The sequence below is a fragment of the Mus caroli genome, unplaced genomic scaffold (genome assembly GCF_978045245.1).
Source record: "Mus caroli unplaced genomic scaffold, Mus_caroli_1 scaffold_20, whole genome shotgun sequence".
Lineage (NCBI taxonomy): Eukaryota > Metazoa > Chordata > Mammalia > Rodentia > Muridae > Mus > Mus caroli.
In genome coordinates, this window is record NW_028227275.1 from 48,839,419 (window position 1) to 48,857,500 (window position 18,082).

General features: G+C 41.0%; 1 pseudogene; it reads left to right on the forward strand.

Annotated features, from left to right (window-relative positions):
• Positions 1-1,168: 1,168 nt before the first annotated feature.
• LOC110285224 (serine protease FAM111A-like) overlaps positions 1,169-18,082 on the forward strand; it is a 36,152-nt pseudogene continuing 19,238 nt past the window's right edge.

Genomic DNA, 18,082 nt, shown 5'->3' on the forward strand with positions numbered 1-18,082 from the left:
ATTACATTTTAGGAAAAATCCCTGCTATTAATATGATTTTACTGTTATTATTAAATATATATAACAATCCCTAGGTATTAGCCCACCCTTTTGAGCAAAACTTTGCAGAAAAACAAAGATGTAGTAGTGATGCTATGTAGGTCTTAATTATTAATAATGATTATATAAGAATTCTTGAAATAATATTAGTAACTATTAAGATATTTTATAATAGGACTGTTATTAAGTTCTCTCTGATGTCAAAACTGCAGTGAGAACTCTGCCAGTCTTCAAGACTCATGAGTTAATTGCTTATGAGATAGCAAGAATACATCTACAACTTAGAACACATTCCAAGAGGTTGTAAAGCCACTAACCAAAAGTCATAAAAAGGGAACTAACAGTTTACTATAGATGCAAGGACAGAAGATAAAATATCAACTGAGTTTATCTAAACAAAAATGGGGACAATGGGGAAATGGAAGTGAAAGAGATCTCTAGCAGATATACATGGCCCCCCAGTTGAGACAAGGACATCCATCTTCAAAATTTTAACCCAGAATTGTTCCTGTCTAAAGGAAATACAGGGACAAAAATGGAGCAGACACTGAAGGAAAGGCCACCCAGTGACCAGCCCAATATGGGATCCATCTTATGTATGTAGCCCAAGTCCTAACACTATTACTGAGGCCATGTTGTGTGTGCAGACAAGAGCCTGGCATGGCTGCACTCTAAAAGGCTCTACCAGCAACTGATTGAGACAAATGCAGATGCTTTCAGCCAACCATTGAATTGAGATCAGACACCAATATGGAAGAGTTGGAGAAAGGATTGAGGGTGCTGAAGGAGATGGCAACACCATAGGAAGAATAACAGTGTCAACTAACCCAGACCCCTCAGAGCTCCCAGAGACTAACCCCAAAACCATGGAGCATACATGAACTGTTCATTTCCCTGGGCACATATGTCAAAGAGGACTGCCTTGTATGGCCTCAGTAGGAGAGGATGCCCTTAGTCCTGTGGAAACTTGATGCTTCAGGGAAGAGGGATGCTGGTAGGGGATGGGGGGTGGGCAGGTGGGAAGCACCCTCTGAGAGGCTGGGAGGATGAGATGAAGGACTTGGGGAGAGAGGACCAGGAAGGGGGACAACTTTTGAAATGTACATAAATAAAGTAATTTAATTTTAAAATGCCAAAGGATATAACCAACACCAAAGGCCAAAAGACCACTTTCACCTGAGAAAACTTGGCAAGATCAGACTCCTCCCCCAAATATGAAAAATACCTTTGGTGTGAACCATAGGAAACACACACACACACACAACATGAAATATGTGCTCATTCATGGGGAAATACATTCATGGGACAAGTAGCTTATATGCACAACTCAACACTCTCAGTCCTGTCAAAGACAAGATAGAAAGTCAACAGGGCAAAGAAATGCTGGTGTGGCAAAGAAGAAATTAAAGGATACACAAATCTTGCCATGCCCCTCTGCTGTTGTATAGATGGCAGCTATATGGTCATTACATTTAGTCAATGTAAAAGTAAGACAGAGGGAAATAAATGATTGTTTAAACCACAGGACCAAGCACCTACCAATTGTGTCCAATTTTATATTCATGCAAGTTTGGAAGAAAAAGAAAAGGGTTCTGAAATGTATAAAATTCACAAAGAGGGGAACAAACTTTGTCTGTGGCTTCAAGGGAGAACTCATCAGGGACTCTGAGGAAGGATGGCAGGTTTTGTTCCTTCATAGAGAGTGACCACTGGAAACACATTTAAAAAGCAGGACAGCATCTTAGAAAACACTCAACAATACCACTCTCCTATTGGCAAGCCCTTCCCCAGAGCTCCCAGAGACTAAACCACCAACCAAAGAGTAACGTGAAAGGGACCCATGGCTCCAGCTGCACATATAACAGAGTTCTGTGATGTTGACAAAAGACTAACCTACATGCAATTTCAATTTTTTATATGTAATGGAGGACTAATAATAGCTTCCGTTGGAACTGAACAAACTATGCAAGTCTATTGATATGAAAAGCACTTAAAATGTGCTACAGAATAGCATATACCTACACTATTCATTTATTGCTTATGTGTTTTTTAAAATGTTTTTTGAGTCCACAAGAATACTATAACTGATTTCATGCCCCAGCATGGTTTGATACAGAGGTATTGAAGACAGGTATTTCTCCCATGTTCAAATGGTGTTTGTTTTTGTAGTGGTATTCAGCACTGCTAAACTTAGGATAATTTGCTTTAAAGATACCAATAAAAATACTCTTCAAACAAAACCCCCAATTAGTAAACTTAATTATCATTTTGGGTTCCTAATTATCATTTTGGATAAGCTTTCTTGATTTCTTTTTTTATACTTGTTTCAAACTTCTTTTGTTTCCAAGGTTTACTGGCTGTTTTCCTACCTGTTTCATGCAAGTTTATCATCCCTCACCTCTATCTCAAACGGGGTCCAGATTTTTGGATCAGGGTAAGCAGGATGTGTTTTTCGACTCTTCAACTGCAAAAAAACCTTTACTAATATTTGCATATAGATATTCTCTCCATCCCAAGCTGTGAGCATGGGTACAGCAAGACAGAGAGTTACACATAAAGCAAAAATCCGGATAGGACATGCTTTCCACCGCAGCTGTGGAAGTTAGCAATCCGAGAGAGTTTCTGATAGGAATTTGGTTCAATGCCTGACTCCTGGAGCTCTGTCAAGAAGAATTTACATTGTGGTTAGTGGATAAGCTCCTTACTAACTTGGCATTCAGGGGCTAGGAAGGCCAGAGCTGAAGGGGAAGTGAGAGAGAAGAACTCAGTCAAAGGGTTCCTCTGTATAATACACAACAGTAAGGCCTGTGGTGCCATACAGAAAGCTGAGCCACCTGCTTTATCAGCTAGTCCCCAGGAGCAGTAAGAAGGGCAGGCCACAGCTCCATTTGATGTAAGGAATAACTCGAAAATCTAGCAATGCTTTCTTGTTTTTTGTTTTTGTTTGTTTGTTTTAGGTTTTGGTTTTTTGGTTTGTTTGTTTGTTTGTTTGTTTTGAGACAGGGTTTCTCTGTGTAGCCCTGGCTGTCCTGGAACTCACTTTGTAGACCAGGCTGGCCTCGAACTCAGAAATCTGCCTGCCTCTGCCTCCCAAGTGCTGGGATTAAAGGCGTGCGCCACCAGCAATGCTTTCTTAAAGTGTGTCTATAAATACTAAGTTAACATTATAACCATAGCAGCCTTGCCCTTCCCATTTCCTGTGTCACATAGATTTTCCTGACTAGACACTAACTCCTTGTGCACACTCTGAAACTTCCTCCGGCAGTTTTATTCTTTTTTTTTTTTTTAATTGGTAGATGGCTATGTATTAAACAATTACACCTACATTAAATTAACATTTCATTAGAGAAAAAAACATACTCTCTGAAACAGTAACAAGTAAGAACTAAATAGAATGATGAATATCTGGAACATGGACTTGTAATAAGGACATTTGGTAGGTCACCAGACCCTACAGGGTTTTTTTGCCTCCTAAGAAATGACCTGAGTGTCCTAACTCCCATCTTCCCATGAACTCAGCAAGCCTTATTTGCCCCTTTGCCACAACAGATGGAACTGCATAACCAGGAGTTTTGGCTTCCCCAAGCTGGCCTTGATGTAGGGGCAACTGGGGTTCACTTCCACCCTCCACCCTAAGTAGGCTCTTTCCAAGTGGCCAATTCAAAGCTGGACAGTAGCAGGTTCCAGGTTAAAATCCCTAAAAGGGCCTTTTCAAAGCCCTATTCAGTCATATGTTCTAGGATCCTCGTCCCCTCTAGAGCTAATTTCTACCTCCAGATAGAGAAACCTGGAAGGTAGAACTGACTTTGAAGTTATTTAAAGTGGTTGGTCTTGCAAGAAAGAGTAAGGAGTAGAGGGCAAGTGATGGGATATTGGATGAGGGTGGGGTACTGGAAGCCATCTATATATATCCTTTTGCTCTGGCTGATGGTTGGTTGGCTGTGCTCAACACTACAAACTGCTCTTTCGGTAAAAAGTCAATCCACCCGTGACCTAGTGACCTTGTTTCCCCTTAGGCCCAATTAGTTAGGTGCACTTCTCTGCTGGCAAAGATCCATTTTATTTCTTGGGTTTGAAGAAATTTTCATGCTGAGAGAACTGGAAGATCCAGCAATACCACTCCTGGGCAGATACCCAGAAGATGCCCCAACATGTAATAAGGACACATGCTCCACTATGTTCATAGTAGCCTTATTTATAATAGCTAGAAGCTGGAAAGAACCCAGATGTCCCTCAACAGAGGAATGGATACAGAAAATATGGTACATTTGTACAATAGAGTATTACTCAGCTATTAAAAACAATGAATTTGTTGGGTGTGGTGGCACACACCTTTAATCCCAGCACTTGAGAGGCAGAGGCAGGCAGATTTCTGAGTTTGAGGCCAGCCTGGTCTACAAAGTGAGTTCCAGGACAGCCAGGCTACACAGAGAAACCCTGTCTCGAAAACCAAAAAAAAAAAAAAAAAAAAAAAAAATACTTAAAAAAAAAACAAAACAAAACAATGAATTTATGAAATTCTTAGGCAAATGGATAGATCTGGAGGATATCATCCTAAGTGAGGTAACCCAATCACAAAAGAACACATATGATATGCACTCACTGATAAGTGGATATTAGCCCAAAAACTTAGAATACCCAAGATACAATTTGTAAAACTCATGAAACTCAAGAAGAAGGAAGACCAAAGTGTGGATACTTCATTCCTTTTTAGAATGGGGAACAAAATATCCATGGAAGGAGTTACAGAGACAAAGTTCGGAGCTAAGACTGAAGGAAGGACCATCCAGAGACTGGCCCACCCTGGGATCCATCCCATAAACAACCACCAAACCCAGACTATTGCATATACCAACAAGAGCTTGCTGACAGAACCCTGATATAACTGTCTTGTGTGAGGCTATGTCAGTGCCTGGTAAATTCAGAAATGGGTGCTCACAGTAGGGGATGAGGGTAAAGGGGATTTTTAGAGGGGAAACTAGGAAAGGGGATAACATTTGAAATGTAAATAAAGAAAATATCTAATAAAAAAATGACATTTGGAAAAAATAGAGTCAGGTTGAGTTGGTATCCAGCTAGTACACAAGGCACTACCTTCAAAGCATGTTGAACATACCTGAGGAAAAAAAAGCCAGTGTTTATAACTTACTCCTGATATTTTAATGTTTGAGACAAGCACAGACACAAAAACACCTTCATGACTGTTTCCAGAACACAATCAGACACAGGCTAGTTCATTTTAGGGAAAGAAGAGTAAAAAGAAAGTTTTCTGAAAAAGAACATAGATTGCAGAGATAGCAGGTCTCTCTTTCTTTCTCAATCTCCTCTTTCTCCTCCTCCTCCTCCTCTTCCTCCTTCCTCTTTCTCTTTCACTTCCTCTTTCTCTTCTTTCTCTTCTTTTTCTTCTTTTTAACTAGAGGCTTTTCTCCTTGAGCACTACAAAAGTAACCCGTACATCTGTTTTCTTTGTCTTTGATCTTTTACTAACCAGAGAGCTGCAGACACCACCCAAATGGAACCACCTACTCACTGTCCTCAAGACACTTTCCAAACTAAAAATGTTTGTGAGATTTCTGCATCATTCCACTTTCAGAAAGTCCTATCAGAACTAAAAAGATAAGTCCTCAGAAAAGGTGAGCTCCATGGAAACTAACAAGCCACAGGCACATTTCTTTCTTTTTTTTTTTCTTTCTTCTTTTCCGTGTGGTAGGAATATTTTTATTTTTTTTTATTAGATGTATTCTTCATTTACAATTCAAATGCTTTCCCTTTTCCTAGTTTCCCCTCTGAAAATCCCCTATACCCTCCCCCTCCCCCTGCTCCCCAACCCACCAACTCCTGCTTCCTGGCCCTGGCATTCACCTATACTGGGGCATAGAATCTTCGCAAGACCAAGGGCCTCTCCTACTACTAATGGCCGACTAGGCCGTCCTCTGCTACATATGCAGCTAGAGACAGGAGCTGGGGGGTGGGGGGTGGGGTACTGGATAGTTTATATTGTTGTTCCTCCTATAGGGCTGTAGATCCCTTCAGCTTCTTGGGTACTTTCTCTAGCGTCTTCATTGGGGACCCTGTGCTCTGTCCCATGGACAGCTATGAGCATCCACTTCTGTATTTGTCAGGCCCTGGCAGAGCCTCTCAGGAAACAGCTACCTCAGGCTCCTGTCAGCAAGCTCTTGTTGGCATCCACAATAGTGCCTGGTTTTTGTGGTTGTTTATGGGAAGGATCCCCAGGTGGGGCAGTCTCTAGATGGTCATTCCTTCAGTCTCTGCTTCATACTTTGTCTCTGTAACTCCTTCCATGGGTATTTTGTTCCCCCTTCTAAGAAGGATCAAAGTATCCACACTTTGGTCTTCCTTCTTCTTGAGTTTCATGTGTTTTGGAAATTGTATCTTGGGTATTCTGAGCTTCTGGGCTAATATCCACTTAACAGTGAGTGCATATCATATGTGTTCTTTTGTGATTGGGTTACCTCACTTAGGATGATATCCTCCAGATCTATCCATTTGCCTAAGAATTTCATAAATTCATTGTTTTTAATAGCTGTATAATACTCCATTGTGTAAATGTACCACATTTTCTGTATCCATTCCTCTGTTGAGTGACTTCTGGGTTCTTTCCAGCTTCTGGCTATTATAAATAAGGCTGCTATGAACATAGTGGAGCATGTGTCCTTATTACATGTTCGGGCATCTTCTGGGTATATGCCCAGGAGTGGTATATCTGGGTCCTCAGATAGTACTATGTCCAATATTCTGAGGAACCGCCAAACTGATTTCCAGAGTGGTTGTACCAGCTTGCAATCCCACCAGCAATGGAGAAGTGTTCCTCTTTCTCCACATCCTCACCAGCATCTGTTGTCACCTGAGTTTTTTATCTTAGCCATTCTGACTGGTGTGAGGTAGAATCTCAGGGTTGTTTTGATTTGCATTTCCCTGATGATTGAGGATGTTGAACATTTTTTTTTAGGTGCTTCTCAGCCATTCGGTATTCCTCAGTTGAGAATTCTTTTTTAGCTCTATACTCCATTTTTTTACTATGGTTATTTGGTTTTCTGGAGTCTAACTTCTTAAGTTCTTTGTATATATTGGAGATCAGCCCTCTATTGTATTTAGGATTTCAACTTGACTCTTTTATTGCCTTTTATTCCATCATCCTAAATGCAACAGCTCAGGATTGTTTTTCCAGGAACTACATAGTTGCAAATACATTTGATATTGTATTTCACTAGTTTTCTCAATTATCCAACTAGTTTTCATAGAAAATGTCAAAGAGTCAGGCTCGGGTTCAGGTACCCCAAGTTCAGCCCCACACATTTTAGACTGCATTTTCCCAGCCCCAGAGTGCTGCTTAGAGATTCCCTGAAGTCCAGCACCCAGTGATGTTGGCACAGCATCAAGAACAGTAACATTTTAAGATGCTAAGAGCTAAACTTTTATTATATTCAGGAGGCAACAATGGGGTTACTGGGTTCAAAAACATATTCTCAGTGGTCATTTTGAAGACAGGAAGGTAAATTTGGAAATGGTCACCATCAAAGCAGCTCTTTACAGCACCGATGCAAATGCCAGACACTGCAACCCTGGCTGATCTGCTCCTCCTGCTGCTGCTCTAACTTTAGACACCCATAAAGCTGATGGACACACACCAAAGCCAACGAAATCAACACTGTGAGTTCTACACACTTAAGTTCCTATGACTTGGGTTGTTTGGAGACTGAACAGAAAGAAGCTGTCTTGTATTTCATTTTCATCTTTCAAATAATATGCAAGAACATCTACTTGGGTTATATTAAAAATATGTTGCAAATTAATTGTTAAAGATTTTAGTGTTTGAAATTCTGAACATCAATAGAAAGAGACAGAGACTGAGTAAGCTACTCTTCATGCCTACAAGAGAAGGGTGGATAATTGCTGACCTAGAGGCTACAGGAGAGAGCAGTACACCTAAAAGTATACATCGTGTGTTTTCTAGTAAAGGGTCAGATGAGACAAAGGAAGTTCATCTTTACAGAAATTTGCAAGCATACCATCTTGCAAAAATCTTTCTCCCAGTCAAGAATTTTCTAAGCTTAAGCCATGTGCTTGCTGTTCCATGCTACTCTCAAAGATTACTTCCTTTACCTGCTGTACCACTTCACAATGGGCCAATGGCAAGAAATATGAAGTCAATCTTTGGCCACTCAAAGAGAAGCGGGGGATCTCTTTGAGTTTGGAAATGAATACCCAGTGGAACTCTCACTGGGTGCTTATCTGCATGATTTGGCACACCCTTCTGTGGAAGTGGAGTTCTACCTTGCTGAAATATTGTGAAGTGTGTGGTCATTTTCCTGGGACTTCAGACTGCTTTCTAACAGTGATATAAGTGGGTATCATAGGTAATAAAGGGAAGCAATTAGATATACCAAAGAATTTTGATGTTTATCTAGAGAACAAGATGATCTATGTCTATAGTTATGGATAAGATTTTGTGACATCAGTGAGAATTCTGTAGTTTGTTACTGATACAGGTGTTTATGAACGTAAGTACTGAAGATGCAGATACAGTCTTAGTTTCTTTTCAATTGCTATGACAGAATAGTCTGACAAAAGATACTTAAGAAAAGATTTATTTTAGCTCATAATGTGAGGTATAGGCACTATTTCAGAGGTCAGGATAGCAGGAGATTGACGCAGCTGATGACACCCTACCTGCAGAAAGCAGAGAATACACTTACTTGATTTCTCCTTTGAACTCAGTGAAGAGCATAGTAAAAGGTTTGGCATACTGGAAGAACTCTATAGCACCCCACCCTCAGTTTTTGGAAGAATTTTTTATTTTATTTTTATATTTTGAGATTTATGCATGTATTGATTCACAACCTTTCCACACACTGAAGAGATGAAGGAAAAGGTGAGTTCTCCAGGTGACTACAACATGTATGAAACCAAAAGGGAGAAAAGGTATATGATTAATTCAGATGTGTAAGGACAGTAGGGCTTTATGAACTTATAGAATTTAAGATGCTCTTAATTAACTATATTAATGAGTGACTCATTTATTATGCAGGAGAAGGAAGACATGTATTGTGAAAAGATATTTCTTTTGGTTTTATATTTTTAAAAATTACAAAAATGTAAATGACACTAAAAATGAAAGATTATCCAGACTGTTGAGCTAAACTTATGAAGAAATATGTAATAAGACAGGTATGCTGGCACATGCTTTTAATTCCAGCACTTGGGAAACAGAGGCAGGCAGATTTCTGTGAGTTCCAGGCTAGTCTGATCTACATTATGAGTTCCAGGCTAGCCAGGGCAGCCTAGTGAGATCCTGCCTTCAAAACAAAAACAAAAAAATCAAAACAAAAAAACAATAAACAAAACAACAAAAAGGTGAACAAACAGACAAAAAATGTAAGACAGCTGGCAAAAACAGATAGACACAGGTTGACCAGTTACATGAATACTACATTCTTTCTTCAACATCACAAATCTTCCCAAAAGAAAGGAAAACTGACCCTTATTTAGTTAGACATTAATGTATGCCGTGATAGAGGCTCTCCCAGTTTAAGTGTTTTCAAACCTCTGCACAAGCCTGCCATATATAATTTTCCCAATTTTTAAAAAATATTTTTATTACATATTTTCCTCAATTACTTTTCCGATGCTATCCCAAAAGTCCCCCATACCCCCCCCCACTCCCCTACCCACCCATTCCCACTTTTTGGCCCTGGCGTTCCCCTGTACTGGGGCATATAAATTTTGCATGTCCAATGGGCCTCTCTTTTCAGTGGTGGACGACTAGGCCATCTTTTGACACATATGCAGCTAGAGTCAAGAGCTCCAGGGTACTGGTTAGTTCATAATGTTGTTGCACCTACGGGGTTGCAGATCTCTTTAGCTCCTTGGATACTTTCTCTAGCTCCTCCATTGGGGGCCCTGTGATCCATCCAATAGCTGACTGTGAGCATCCACTTATGTGTTTGCTAGGCCCCGGCCTAGTCTCACAAGAGACAGCTATATCAGGGTCCTTTCAGCAAACTCTTGCTAGTGTATGCAATGGTGTCATCGTTTGGAGGCCATATGGGATGGATCCCCAGGTATGGCAGTCTCTAGATGGTCCATCCTTTTGTCTCTGCTCCAAACTTTGTCTCTGTAACTCCTTCCATGGGTGATTGTTCCCAATTCTAAGAAGGGGCAAAGTGTCCACAATTGTTTTATTTTTTGGTTTTGTTTGGTTGTTATTTATTTATTTATTTATTTATTCACTTTATATCCCAATCACAGCTCCCCTCTCTGCCCAGTAACAGACACACACAAGCACACGCACACGCACACGCACACACACACACATCCCTTTCCCTATTCATCCCTTCTCTTCACCTCTGAGAAGCGGCGGGGGGTTCCCCCTGGGTACCAATCTTCCCTGACACATGAAGTCATTGCAGGACTAGGTACATCATCTCTCACTGAGGCCAGATAAGAAAGACCAGTTAGGGGAGCAAGATCCACAGGCAAGCAACAGAGTCAGGGTAAGCCCCTGCTCCAGTTGTTGGAGGACCAAAATGAAGACCATGCTGCACATCTGCTACATATGTGCTCAGGGTGGTGATAAGGGTTAGGTCCCGCCCTAGTGTGCTCTTTAGTTGGTGGTTCAGTCTCTGAGGGCCCCCAAGGGTCCAAGTTAGTTGACTCTGTTGGTCTTGTTGTGGAGTCCCTTTCCCCTCCAGGTTCCTCAATCCTTCCACCAACTCTTTCACAAGACTTCCCAAGCTCTGTCTAATGTTTGGGTCTCTGCATTTGTTTTGGTCGGCTGCTGGGTGGAGCTTCTCAGAGGACAGTTATGCTAGATTCCTGCTTGCAATCATAAAAGAGTATTACTAATAGTTTCAGGGATTGGTTCTTGCTCATGGCATGGATATTAAGTTGGGCCAGTCATTGGTTGGCTTTTCCCTCAGTTTCTGTTCCATTTTGTTCTTCTTATTCTTGTAAATAGGATAAGTTTTAGATACAAGGTGCCTTTTATGGTGTTATCCCCTAGATAAAATGATTTTAAAACAGATTAAGAAGAAGTATAGTCTTGGTGTTTTGTTTTGTTTTGTTTTGTTTTGTTTTGTTTTGTTTTGTTTTTCAAGCAAAGTGGGCAGCTGCCAGTCAGGGAATGATCATGGGGAAGAGAGGAAGTTGTGTTTTCTGAGTGAAAGGCCAAGAAAGTAGCCTGGACCATCAATAGAAGTCTGTGAGCAGCTGTATTTGCTTGTGAGTCTTTATGGAGCATAGTACCTAAAGTGTCAGGGCAAGCTGGTCTGTAGGATGTGGCCTTGTATCTGAAAATGGAGAGGGTTGGGGAGTGTTTCTGAGTCAGAACTCAGAAAAGGGGGCAGGGTTAGAAGTAGACAACTGCATCCAGGGGAGGGCTCTTAGGGTCTATAGGTACATGTCTCCTGAAAGATGTCTCTTTCCATCTTTATAACATGTCTTCAGTTGCATCATGGCTCTGAAGTATGAGGAACATTTTATTTTGAGGCGATTTACAGGTCAATTGAACTAAGTGAATCTTTAGTATTGATAATCTTATAATTCTTTGTAGAGTTTAGAATGTCCTGCTTTCTTGCAGAACCAGAGATACTCAGATTCCATGCTCTTGACCAAAAATGAGGTAAGAGTGTAGTCCAAAAGGAATTATAGAAACTTTCAAAATTTCACTAAAATTGAATTAACTTCTATGGCCAAAATGGATATGAGAAAATCTTTACTCTCACATCACAAATAGTTAAAAGGAGACAGGCAAGATCCAGGGAACAACAATGGCCAAAGTAGACAACCAAGAACACAAAATAGTTACCTCTGATCCTCAAGAGAGAAAAGACATGAATACAGTCCTATTTCTGTCTATCTCACTGCACAGAGTTTCCATGTACATCTGAGAAAAGGTAAAGAGGCAGTGCCTGCACCTTGTCTGCACTGGGGAGCCAAGATGCAAGTGGAGGGGCAATGAAGCAGAGAGAGCTACAGCTACCAGGAGAGCCTGGGAGGTCTTCAGTGGCTAGTTCTTGGAATGTTAACTAACTGATAATCAATGAATAACTGTGATAAAGCAGGAAAGAATCCCCCAGAAGAGTGAAAGGAGACAATTCCTGAGGCTCATAGAAAGCTGGGAATTGTTTTCCTGAAACAATTAGATTGTTCTAATTGTCAGATTAGAACAGTCAAAATTTGCTGATGAATCAAGTACAATACTCCGGAAGCTACTGCCTCCCTTACATAGGGCGTATGAAAGTCAGATTGTTATCACTGTAATGAAACATTTGAGATAATTCCTTACAAAGACAAAATGCCTATTTTCGTTCATAGCTTTTGAGGTATTTATGTATTTAAGTATTTAAGGGCTGCATGATTCAGCAGTCCTGTTCATTGTTGGGGTGCAGCCCCCCAAATACAACACTGCATGGTGGAGCCAAATCATTACATCACAGCTCGGGTTCCCACAAGCCTCCTGGAGGGAACCTGCAAAGGCCTAAGGACTTCTCCCAAGCTCTGACCTCTCAAAGGCACCATTTCACTACCTCTAAATAGTGCCACCCTTGGTACCGAGTTGTCTCCCTGTGACCTGTGGTGAGATGTCCAGGGATGTTTCAGGTCTCAGTCACAGAACCGAACAAGACACAGGAGCAGAAGTAGTAAAAGTCTAAGTGTGTAATATTAATAATGAAAGTAAAAGGAGGAAATACACTCCACAGGCCTGGAGAAGACTCCAGGTAGCAGGAAGCTCAAGAGCCCTGAGGTTTTAAATGTTTGCATTCTGAAATTTAAATTAATTAATTAATTAATATTATAATATAATTATATATAGTTAAATGTAAAATAATCATTATATATTTTGTGTTATATAATATATAATGGTTATTTTAAACGTGTTTTTAGTTGAAATAGAATTATACCATTCGCCCCTTTATCCCCCTTCCCCCCTCTTGGTTATTCTGCCTGAAATTCTCCCAAACACCTCCCTCCACCCCAACCCACACATAGAGCCTATCTGCTGGATTCCTTTTATGAGTTTCAGTAGAGGGAAAAGTCCATACCCTGGTGAGGGGACTTGGGTGGTGGATCCTTACCCTCCTTGTCACATGGACTTGTTACCTAATGAGAGACAGTGTGTGCATGTGTGAGCAGTACATTCCATAATTGTATTCTGCACATGTCCTGTCACTCATACGAGTGAGATGGTAAATAGGTATCTTTCCCTGAGAGGAAGTGCCAACCACAAATTACTCACTGCCAGGTATTTTGATCCCTCTTCTAAGAAGGACCGAAATATCCACACTTTGGTCTTCCTTCTTCTTGAGCTTCATGTGGTCTGTAACTTGTATCTTGGGTATTCCGAACTTCTGAGCTAATATCCACTTATCAGTGAGTGCATACATACTATGTGTGTTTGTGACCTCAAGCTGTACTACAGAGCAATCGTAATAAAAACTGCATAATGACAGTGACAGGCAGGGAGATCAATAGAATAGAATTGAAGACCCAGAGATGTAGGTTTCTTTTTTTTTTTTAATATTTTTTATTACGTATTTTCCTCAATTACATTTCCAATGCTATCCCAAAAGCCCCCATACACTCCCCCCCCACACTCCCCTACCCACCCATTCCCACTTTTTGGCCCTGGCGTTCCCCTGTACTGGGGCATATAAAGTTTGCAAGTCCAATGGGCCTCTCTTTCCAGTGATGGCTGACTAGGCCATCTTTTGATACATATGCAGCTAGAGTCAAGAGCTCCGGGGTACTGATTAGTTCATAATGTTGTTGCACCTACAGGGTTGCAGATCTCTTTAGCTCCTTGGATACTTTCTCTAGCTCCTCCATTGGGGGCTCTGTGACCCATCCCATAGCTGACTGTGAGCATCCACCTATGTGTTTGCTAGGCGCCAGCCTAGTCTCACAAGAGACAGCTATATCAGGGTCCTTCCAGCAAACTCTTGCTAGTGTATGCAATGGTGGAGATGTAGGTTTCTTGAGTCAGGCTACAGCACAGTTCTCAACACAAGCAGATATCTGTAAACTTCTAGCTCATCTCTGTCAAAAAGATAAGCTAATACGTGAAGAACCATACCTCTTCCTACTTGCCTTCTCTTTATTGTTATTAATTTTTAATATTTTGTTTTAAGATGATTCTAAAATGATATTTTGATATCTAATAAAATATATGCTTTGATATTTCGTGATTTGCAAACTGTTCCTTTTTATATGACGGTATTTATTTTTTACATTTTCACCATATATTCACATTAACACCCAGCAGTAAATTTCATCTTCTTCATCAGCGTTAAAATATCTTCACTCACTTGTACGCAATCAGAAAATCAAGGTCACTTGCAGATCCTGATTGACTGAGTCTTGAAGTCTGTACCCTACAAGAGATCTTTGCCCTTAGGAAGCACCTTACACTCCTGTCTTCCCCCTTTCCCACAATCCCAAATCACAGTGGTTCCTGCCCTAATCTTAAAGTTAACTGTCCTTTGCTCCTGGCTAGAGCCTTGGCAGCTCATGCTCACCATTAGAACCAGAGTCCTAGGTCCTGTGCTTGGTGTGCCTCCTGTTTGGTTCTGGAGTCATCTTGAGCCCAGCCATGCATCTCCCCACAAGAATCCCTACTGAGGCCCAATCTAATACTCCAGAAAAGAGGAATACAGTAGGTAAAGGCCCCATTGACCTCATGGGCATTCGGATTGTGAGATTATATCCTGCCTTCAGGATAGATATAAGTGTTATGCTTAAGAGGAAAGAGTGGACAAAACAAACAAACAGAAGGAAAAGGGCTGAAGAAAAAGTACAAGAAACACATATAGACACAGAGAAACACATATTCACACATACAGAAATAGCAAAACTATAACACCAGAAACTATAACATATATACACAAAACCTGTAAGGATTTTTAAAAAAGCAATATGAGACAAAAAACTCCAAAAGTGGCACTGAATTTTGTTAATCCATTTTCCTTTATATATTTTTTAGATGACTGTTGCATTTTATAAAAAATAAAAAGAAGCCAGGAATGTTTGGTGGAGGTGGGGGTGGGGGTGGGGTACCTCTGCAGTCCCATGCTGAGGCATCCCTTCCCCCTGAGGTACCAGCCACAGTATAGTATGGAATAGAGTTTATTTAGGGCATGGAGAGAAGGGGGGCAGCAGCAGAGGAGTAGAGGCCAGCCATGAGCACATAGAGAAAGAGAGGAGGAGGGAAATGGGGAGAGAAGGGACAGAGGGGGAAAAGGGTAAGAGAGCCAGAGAAGAGAGTAAGGAGCAGGCAAGAAGCTCCTTTAATTTTGAGTCAGGCATGCCTGGCTGTTGCCAGATAGTTGTGGGGCAGAGCCTAGAAGAAATGCCAACACTGATGTCTTCTAATAAGAGAGAGAAAGAAAGGGTATGGATGGATGGGAGGAAACAAAGAGGACTGGGAGGAATTGGGGAAAACCATAATCAAAATATATTGGATTAAAAAAAAAAAAAACCTCTTTCCTTTTTTTCTAAATTATTTTGTTTACATTTTAAAAATTAATTTATTTTTTAAACTCCATATTTTATTCCCCCACCCACCCACCCTCCGACTCTTCTACATCCCATACCTCCTCCCTACCCACCTGTCTCCACATGGATGTCCCCACCCCCCACCCCACCTGACCTCTAAATTCCCTGGGGTCTCCAGTCTCTTGAGAGTTAAGTGAATCATCTCTGAATAAACACAGACCTGGCAGTCCTCTACTGTATGTGTGTTGGGGGCCTCATATCAGCTGATATATGCTGCCTGGTTGGTGGGCCAATGTTTGAGAGATCTCAGGGGACCAGATTAATTGAGACTGCTGGTCCTCCTACACCCTTCTCCTCAGCTTCTTTCAGCCTTCCCTAATTCAACAGCAGGGGTAAGCTGCTTCTGTCCATTGGTTTGGTGCAAATATCTGTATCTGATTCTTTCAGCTGCTTGTTGGGTCTTTTGGAGGGCAGTCAGGACAGGTCACTTTTTGTTAGTGTTCCATAGCATCAGTAATAGTGTCAGGCCTTGGGACCTCCCCTTGAGCTGGATCCCACTTTGTGCTTGTCACTGGACCTTCTTTTCTTCATGCTCCTCTCCATTTCCATCCTTATAATTCTTTCAGTCAGGAACAATTACAGGTCAGAGCTGTGACTGTGGAATGGCAACCCCATCCCTCCACTTGATGCTCTGTCTTTCTATTGGAGTTGGACTCTACCAGTTCCCTCTCCCCACTGTAGGGCATTTCATCTAAGGTCTCTCACTTTGAGTCCTAAGAGTCTCTCACCTCCCAGGTCTCTGGTACATTCTGGAGGGTCCCCCCAACCTTCTATCTCCTGAAGTTACCTATTTCCATCCTTTCTGCTGCCCCTCAGGGCTTCAGTCCTTTTCCTTTACCCAATAACAGATCAGGTTCCCCTCTCCCCCTACTCCCCATGACAGCCCCCCACCCCCGTCCACTGTCCACTTTCCCTCCCACTTGTGATAGCTTTCTCCTCTCTCTCTTAAGTGGGACTGAGGTGCCCTCACTTGGGCACTTCAGCTTGTTGACTTTTTTGAGTTCTGTGGACTGTATCTTGGGTATTCTGTCATATATATATATATATATATATATATATATATATATATATATTCCACTTATTAGCGAGGACATACCATGCATGTCTTTTGGATCTGAGTTACCTCACTCAGGATGATATTTTCTAGTTCCAGCCATTTGCCTGCAAAACTCAGGATGTCCTTGTTCTTAATACCTGAGTAGTATTCCACTGTGTAAATGAACCACACTTTCTGCATTTATTCTTCTATCATGGGACATCTGGGTTGTTTCCAGCTTCTGGCTATCACACATATTCTTGCTTGATTTTTGACAAAGACATCAAAAATATACAATGGAAAAATGAAAGCATCTTCAATAAATGGTGCTGGTCTAACTAGCTGTCTTTACCTAGAAGAATAAAAATAGACCCATTATTTGTCACCTTGTACAAAGCTCAAGTCCAAGTGGATCAAGGACCTCAACATAATCCAGATACACTGAATCTAATAGAAGAGAAAGTGGGAAAGAGCCTTGAACTCATTGGCACAGGGGGAAATTTCCTAAATAGAACTCCAATGCCTCATGCTCTAAGATCAAGAATTGATAAATGGGACCTCATCAAATTGGAAAGCTTTTGTAAGGCAAAGGACATACATAGTCAATAAGACAAATCAGCAACCTACAAACTGGGAAAAAAATCTTCAGTAACCCCACATTCAATAGATGACTAATATTCAAAATATCTAAAGAACAAGATGTTAATCACCAAAAACCCAAACAACCCAATCAAAAAACAGGGTATAGAACTAAACCAAGAATTCACAACTGAGGAATCTTGAATGGCTGAGAAACACCTAAAGAAACGTTCAAAGTCCTTAGTGATCAGAGAAATGCAAATCAAAACAACCCTCAGATTCCACTTTACACCAACCAGAATGGCTAAGATCAAATCCTCAGGTGACAACACATGTTGTCGAGGATATGGAGAAAGAGGAACACTCCTCCATTGCTGGTGGGATTGCAAACTGGTACAGCCACTCTGGAAATCAATCTGGAGGTTCCTCAGAAAATTAGAAATAGATCTACCTGAAGACCCAGCTGTACCATTCTTGGGAATATATCCAAAAGATGCCCCACCCTGCCACAGGGGCACATGTTCCTCTAGGTTAAAAAAAAAATCTCTTTTCAACTTAGAAAAAAAAAAAAAAAGGTTAAGTGTGAGTGTGGCTACGCTCAATAAGCGCGGCCTCAGGATGCAGCGGCTTCTACACGAGGCCTCACTATACACAACCGCTAAGAGATCTGCAGAGCTCTGTGCTATCATAACTTTAATAACATATATTTTTCCATTGATTAAGGGACTCAGTGATGATTTCTAGGAGAAAAGACAACATATGTAGAAAGTTCTACTTCATGTTTGCCCCTCATTTCTGGCTAATAGTTAAGTCTCAAAATATATCTTTGGAAATTATAGGGATAAACTGATGTAC